Consider the following 8,386-nt stretch of genomic DNA (forward strand, 5'->3'; position numbering starts at 1 on the left):
ATCTAATATTTGATACTACATGATTCAATACAGCTATACAATTATACAAAATGTGTCGACATCAAAGAATACAACCAAAATTAAGATAGCAAACAGAACCTATATAATATTTTTTGTACAGGAAAATACTTTTGAAGTCTGCATGTAACTGCCCATTCTTTTAAAGAAAATATACTACAAGCAAAGTTATCAACCTCCAGAAAAATCACACAGCATTACTAAGCATATCCCCCAAAAGTGTACAATATGCACACTTGGAGAATACAAAATTTAAAAAATTGTAAGCAACAGGTGAGATCCATATTTATAAAAATGTGAAAAGAAGTTCCGTTTTTAGTACTGTCATATAACGAATTGTCTTTTGATGCGAAGTTCATGAACTGTTCGCCTGCTGGGAGTACACTTTACAAAAACACTATTTTTTTTTGAAACGAGATTACGGAGCAAGATAGGGTATCTTAACAATGTCATCTTAATAAAGTTTGTGTTTTTAAAATGTTTACTACTTTATCAAAACATGTCCCTTAGGTATGTAGGATTCATTTTTAAAATTCTTTCCTGGAAACAATCTACAAAGGAGAGGCGCGTTGTCTGCCAGTCACTTCTGGAAAAGGCTTCTGGAGCTGAGAAGGAGCTACCTTCTCACGGTTTCTCACTGCTTGTTTTTGGCCTTAGCGTGTATTAAGATGTGAGATTTCAGGTCAGTAGACTCAGCAAACTTCTTGTTCACCTAGGGCCTGTCTCCTGCGTGGATCTGCACGTCTGCGCACAAATTGAAGTCCAGGGAAACCGCTTCCCACAGCCTTCAAACTTATACTGAAAGGGCTTGTCTCCAGTGCGAAGCAGTTGGTGTCGTTTAGCTTTGAGCTCTCGACAAAAGCCTTGCCGCACTCGGCACAGAGGTGGACGCAGGGCCGTGGGTGTCCAGGTGCCTCCTCCTGGCTGAGCTGTCCCTGAGCACCTTCGGGCATCCTTTGTGAGGGCAAGCTATTGTTCTCGGAGCATCATCTTCTTGAATTTTTCTTGGCTTCATTCTGGCAAATTCTGCCAGCTGTTTGGGGTCCAAGAGGTTGATGCCGGGGATCCCTCCGGGCGGGAGCATCTTTCCCATCATGTACTCCGATTAGTCAGGAGGGGAGTTCTCCCCAATGATCTGCTCCCCAGCCAGTCTCATGGTCAAGACCTTTTTTTCATCTGACGACCATAGGGTGACAGAGAACTGGTCCTCCAGCGTCTTGATTGATCTGCACCTGCTCATGCTCCCACTTCTTGTTGCCCGCATCGCCCCTGCCGGTGCCGCCGCCCCACAAGAGCTGTGGCTATCGCTGCTCTTGCGGCCGATGTAGTCATCGTTGTCCTCTTCGCCAATGCTGGCCGGCGCTGGAACTGGGATCGGGATCTGGCCCTCGAAGCCTTCCTCGGCGCCGACCACCAACTCACGTGTCTGCACCAGGATCGCCTCCTGGTGGTGGTGCACCTGGCTCGGGTCCACGGTGACCGGCGGCTGTAACGCGATCATGGACTGCTGCTGCTGGTGGTGGTAGCCGGTGTGCCCATGGCCGCTCCCGCCTCCGCGATCGTCCCAGTCCACGTCCTCCTCGCCCACCACCGTGGTCTCGATGGTCTCCACCTGGATGGTCTCCACCTCGATCTCACACAGCTCCACGATCTCGGCTGGCATCTCCGGGCCGTCCATGGCGCTGTGGAGGGTGTTGCCCGAGGCCATGGCTCCGGGCTCCGGGCTCCCGGCTGTATGAGGAGGCGTCCCGCAGCGGGGAAGGAAGGCAGAGGGAAGAACGCAGTGAGTGGGCAGGGCCCATTCCTTCTTTTAAACTAGAACTTAAATTCCAGTGAATGTCTCCTGAGCTTTTGTGCATTTGATGGCATGGAAATAACTTTTGTAAACATAACTATTTAGCATTTTGTGCACGCCTTGGGTGTTGATTAGTAATTTCTGAGGCTCTTGTTGTTGATAGTTCTGATGGTGTCCATTCTATCTTACAGGGACCTTGTGCACAAGGGAATGAAACTCTGCCCACCCCTGCAGCATTCTCACAGTTTAGGATGAACCCATTGCTTCAGTCACTGTGTCAATCCATGTAGTCGAGGGATTCCTATTTGTCACTGCCCCTCTAATTTACCAAAAAAAAAAACAAAAAAAAAACATCCTTCTCCACGGACTGGTCACTTCTGACAACATGTCCAAAGTATTTAATGTGAGCTCTCACTTCCTACCCTCTAACTAGCACCCTGGCCTTACTTCTGCCAAAACAGATTTGTTTGCCTATTTGAATGCCCATGCACTATAATTCAACCACATTCATTCTTCTTATTTCTCCCTTATTCAATGTCCCACTTATATATGCATATGCGGTAATCGGCAATGCCATGGTTTGGGTCAGATAAACCTAGTCCTCAAAGTAACATCATTGTTTTTCAACACTCTAAAGAGGCTTTGTTAGGCAGATTTATCCAGTATAATGCATCTATTGAACTTATTATCACCTTTTAGTTCTTTTGTAATTTTCCATAAGCTGACAGTCTTTCCAGAAGAAGTTAATACTTAGTCAAGCTTAGATTAAGAATATTGATCAAGGAGGGAGCTGGAAGCCCACCTTCCTCTGAAACCAACCTGTCTCAGAGCCCTGAGCTGGAAGGCTGTCCCTAAGACCTAGAGGAATGATGACGTGGAGATTCCAGAAATGCATGGTGACTGGGCATAAGAGAGTCTAAAACAAATTGTGCATCTGTTTATTACCATGACTTGCAGATCAGTTTTAGAGGGGCCCTAAACCTTACCCTTTATCCTAGGACTGCAACCTCACACCCCTCTGCCTTCAGAAACACCCTGGGGGTTACAAAAGGGCTGTGCCAATGATGTCCAACTAGCCACTCAGACTAATGCTGCTCTCCTTTATCAAAGCACAGCCTCTCCCCACCACACTCATTTTGTTTTCCTCGCTCCAAGTTCCTGGTTAAGCATGTTTCACAAACTCCAGCCCAGACACTAGCTAATCCAGTCTCCCTAGAAGACCAAGACTATGGATGGGATATCCTAGAACCCAAGACAATAAGCCGTCTCCTTGTTTGTGTCGTTTTCCCTCTGTCAACATTACTTAGAGAGCTTGAAACCCATGCTCTAGTCCAAGATGACAGAATGGATGATAAGTCATCTCTTTCCTTAATCCATTTCATGTGCTTTTTTAAAAAGATAATTTTATTGGGGACTTGTAACAATCCACAATTCAATTGTATCAAGAATATTTGTACATATATTTCCATCATTCATTTCTAAACATTTACTTTCCATTGAGACCTTGGTATCAGCTCCTTTTATCCCCTCTCTTCCTCCCCCCCCACTCTTGTCACCCCTTGATAAATATTAAATTATTGTTATTTTTGTATCTTGCACTGACTGCTATCTCTCTTCCCCCATGTTTTGTGTGTTTATCCCCGGGGTGTGTGTGTGTGGTTATGTGTCTATCATTGTGATTGGCTCCCCCTTCCTCCCCTCCCCTCCCTGCCTTTCGCTTCCCCGACTGGTATCAATACTCCCATTCCTGTTCCTAGATTCGGTATGTTGTGAACTCTTATCTCTTTTCTGTACCTGTGCACATGCTCCAGTCTAGCCCACAGGGAAAGGCAGAATTGGAGTCATGATAGTGGGGTGTGAGGAAGCCTCAAGGAACCTAATAATATTTGTGTTTCATCAGTGCTATCCTGCCCCCAGGTTGACTCATCCTTTCAGTGTGACCCTTCTGTAAGGGGATGTCCCATTGTTTACAGATAGAGGTGGCGTCTCTACTACAACCCCCCTCATTCTCAGCAATGTGTTGGGGGGTTTTGCTTGCTTCTTTGTGGTCTTATGAAGCCTATTACCCTATCTCTTTGACACCTCATGATCACACAGGATGATGAGCTTCTTCCATGTGGGTCCATTGCTTCTCTACTAGATAGCCTCTTTTAAACTTCAAGCCTTTAAAACCTCAGATAGTATATATTTTGATAGCCAGGCACTATTCTCCTTCACCACATTTGCTTACGTACCCATTTTGTCTTCAGTGATCATGCTGGTATGGTGAGCATCAAAGAAGGTCAGGTTGTTAGAGCAAAGTGTTCTTGCATTGAGGGAGGGCTTGAGCAGAGTCCCAAAGTCCATCTACTATCTTAGTGTATTGCCTTATAAATATATGCATGTAGGTCAAGATCTCTATTTTCAGAATTAATGTATTTACATATGCACAGACCTATGCTTATACCACTATCCATAGCTTTGCTTCCTAGATCTTTCTTCTGTTTCCTTTTACCTTCCTCCTTACCCTACCATCATGCTTGTCCTTCTTCCACCTATTAGTAATTCCTCTCAACTAGATTGCTGTTGCTTCATCTGCTGTCTAAAAGTGGTCATAATCCCAGGCTTGCAGAGACCCTCTGAGAGCTAGTCACAAGACCTCACCCTGGAGTTCCCCCGTGCTGCTGTGCACCTTGTGCCTACAGTCTAGGGCTTTGCATTTCTCCTCCACAGGCAGGAAGAGAGTGACTGCATCAGCCATTACCTTCCTTCATCTCATGTATTTTTAAGCTTCTTCCCTCATTCACCTTGACTCTTAGTATCATCTGTCTACCTACACCTTGTCATTCCTTATTGGTAATGTGCTGTCTTTCACAAAAGCCATAACATTGGGCATCCTTAAACACAAGAGCTGTAGAGACTAGAAAATACACCTCCCTCTGGGCTTTTGTTCTTGTTAAGGTTGTCTCTGCCTTAGCCAAGTCCCCCTAGTATTTCCTGCTTTATTTCATTTTATTTATTGTTGTTCACCTCTAAAACATCTTTCACTGGTTGCCACACTCTACTGTGGTACCACACTCTATTACTGTGGGCTTCTAAATGTGCTCCACTAACCATACACATTTGTTCACACACTATAAATATTATACAGTTTCCATGGGATACAAGGAGTTTGAAGCAGGATGAACTTTGACGAAATACTCAGAATCTGTTGAATGTCACAGTAAGAGAAACATTTACATTGGTATCAACACATAAACATACAGTAATTAGCTGGATGAGATAGTGGGAAAAAAGAAACATGAACAAGTGTGTGACTACTACTTAAAATACATATAAATAATTTCTGATTCTTTAGTTAGATGATCATTAAAATATTGGGGGGATTTTCTTTAAAAATCTTTCTAAGTTCTGGAAAGCAAGGGCTTGTTTGTGTTATATTCAGATAATGAAGTATAAAAATAAACTAAAACATAAATGGAAAGAAATAATTCTAAATGGGCAACTGATTATAAGGCTCTACATATAACTTCCTCCCTGGGGGATGGACAACAGAAAAGTGGGAGAAGGGAGACGTCAGACAGTGTAAGATATGACAAAGCAATAATAATTTCGAAATTATCAAGAGTTCTTTAGTGAGGGAGGAAACGGGAGGGAGGGGGAAAACTGAGGAGCTGATGCAAAGGGTTCAAGTAGAAAGCAAATGTTTTGAGAATTATGATGGCAACACATGTACAAATGTGCTTGACAAATGGATGTATGTATGGATTGTGAGAATTGTATGAGCCACCAATAAAATGGTTTTTAAAAAGAGAAATAATTGTTACTAGAAACAGTGCACAATAAATAACAGCAGCAACAAAACCATTGATCACATATCACACTTTTCTTAATTATTTTTAAAGCACAATACTAGTGTTTTAATGGCACAAAAACAATTGACACAGTGAGTTCATTGACTTGGACTGAAACAATATGTTGTGCCTGAAAAATCACCTAAGGTAATATCAAATTCATCTGTGTGGTTTAATGCTGTAGGACAACCTTTAACAATGTAGATCTATACTCAACCTAAGCATTTACCTCCCAAGTCTATACAGTACTTCAGATTCACTGTTTTCATTTTGGGAAGACCTGGAATCCATTCATCCTCTGAGATAAAGAAATATCTCCTGTCTGACATGAATGTCAACTAAGGGGGCTGAAGAAAAGAGGAGAGTACCCTAAATTTAGAGGGGGTCCTCTATTTAATGCAAACACTCAGATTGGAGCATGGTTTTGAGGCCACAAGGAAGCACTTAGGGTAAGAAGTACAGGCCAAGAAACTGACTTGCCCTACTCAATATTATCTACTGCTAAGTTTCAGGTCACAGATTTGCCAGAGAGAAATATCGTCCAGTTGAGGGAGCTAAAACCTGGGAATACTATCTTTCACGTCTATGCATGACAAGGGAAGATTTCAACATTTTGCTGGTGTGTGAACCAAATTCATTCAACCAACTCCAAACTTTCTAGACTTCTGCTTCTTGTATGTAAAGAATGCATCAATTTGACTTCAAGAAGCTTGAGCTTCAAAATGGTATTAAAGATGCCTAGGGTATTTTCATTATCCAGATAAAGGTTAGATAGGACTTGTTGGGAACACTATGTCCAATAGCTGAGGGTTGTCTATAATGTAAGAGCATGGCAGGGGAGGGGAACAAAGACGGGGCTTCATAAAGCTTCGTGATAGCTATTGCTATCAAATGTATATATGGTATAATCCACTGGATTACTGGGATGATCTTCCTTATGTGATTTAGGCCTCGTTATGTAAGGCGTCAACCTCATAGTTTGGGACTTGGTTCATTGGGATGGGCAACAGAACTTCCTGTGTAGAGTCTGGATATAAAGCTCTACCAGAGGACATGGGTTATCCGATTGTCTAGTGTCAGAATTTCTTCAGCCCTACAGTTTTCTTTATTCACTTCATGCAGTGAAACATTTTCTATAGGTTTTTAAAAATGGGATATTGAGCTCTTTCACGGTTTAGAAATGTAATAGTCTCAGGACTTCATTAACAGAATGAATCTGATGGCAATGTATCCAGTTGGTCAATATGTGGGAATTACTTTTTATTGATGGTGATACTTAGACTGGTAGACACACTCCTCATTCGTAATGACCCTTTGCACAACAGAAGGAAATCCTGCCTAGTCTTTCACTATTTCCACAATGCCTGCCATAATTAGCCCCTGTATTGTTAAACTACACCCTATGGTTAAAATACAGCCATTGAATGTGGTTCTATTTTTTGGTTAATCTTAAAAAAAACAACCATGTTTTTTTCTCTGGACTATTCCATTCCTGTAATATGTCTCATGTCTGAGGGAATGATACCTCAACGTCTTTGATTTTAATGACATTTTTCCTGAACTTCTTCGAAGAGACTAAAAACAAAAAAGTACAAACTCACTGTGATAGAGAGGACTGAAATTCATAACAGCCTAATAGGAGAGGGTGGAGCTGTCCCAGTGGGTTTCTTACACTGGAACTATGTGTGGGAATAGAAAGCCTTATTTTTCTCCAGTGAAGTGGCTGGAAGTTTCAAATTACTGACTGAGCAGTTAGCAGCCAAATGTTTCATTAGTGCTCCTTCCAAGATAATTTTTTTATTCTTCTCCCTGTCTGTGGTATATTCAATATTCTGCACAAATAAAAAATAAAATAAATTAATATATAATTTTACTCATTGTCCACTTTTAAAAAATGGATATGTTGTAATGAATATACCATGGTCTGACTTGAGCCAAGCTCCCCATGTTGATTTCAACACTTCAAGTGGATCCTTTATAGAAGATTTTCTCCAAAAAATATGTTTTTGGATTTATTGATAGTTTTTGCCACGGATTATGGATCCAAATAAAATAAAAACCTTTTTTTTCACTGTAGCAATAATGAAACTCACAACCTTCTTCTAGTTCTTAAACACTTCCTCTCACCCCATTATCATGATCCCAATTCTAACTTGAAAACCTGGTTAGACCACAGGATGCACAGCAGTGCAGATTTGAACTGTAAACACAGGGAATCCAGGACAGATGAACCCCTCAGGACCAGTGGAGAGAATGGCAATTCCGGGAGGGAAGGGGAGGTAGAAAGGGGAAAGCTATCACAAAGATCTACATATAACCTTATCTCTGGGGGATGGGCAACAGAAAAGTAGGTGAAGGGAGACACTGGGCAGTGTAAGAGAAGATAAAATAATAATTTATAAATTATCAAGGGCTCATGAGGGAGGGGGGAGCAGGGAGAGAGGGAAAAAATGAACAGCTGATGCCAAGGGGAAAAATCATATCATTGTGAATGATGGGGAGTTAGGAGTGGAGACCCAGACCCATATGATTGTGATTGGTTCCCTCTTTTTATCCCACTTTCCCCTTACCCTTATGGTGTCACTACTCTCATTATTTGTCCTGATGGGTTTATCTCTCCTGGATTCCCTGTGATTCCAGTTCTTATCTGTACCAGTGTACATCCTCTGGTCTAGCCAGATTTCAAAGGTAGCTTTGGGATCATGGTAGTAGGGGGGAGGAAGAACAAAGAGCTGGATGA

The 8,386-nt window shown here is 42.1% G+C and overlaps 1 pseudogene; it reads right to left on the minus strand.

Annotated features, from left to right (window-relative positions):
• Positions 1 to 652: 652 nt before the first annotated feature.
• LOC142435934 (transcription factor YY2-like) lies at positions 653 to 1,726 on the minus strand (annotated as a pseudogene).
• Positions 1,727 to 8,386: the final 6,660 nt, after the last annotated feature.

This window comes from Tenrec ecaudatus (genome assembly GCF_050624435.1).
Source record: "Tenrec ecaudatus isolate mTenEca1 chromosome 12 unlocalized genomic scaffold, mTenEca1.hap1 SUPER_12_unloc_4, whole genome shotgun sequence".
In the NCBI taxonomy this organism is placed as follows: Eukaryota; Metazoa; Chordata; class Mammalia; order Afrosoricida; family Tenrecidae; genus Tenrec; species Tenrec ecaudatus.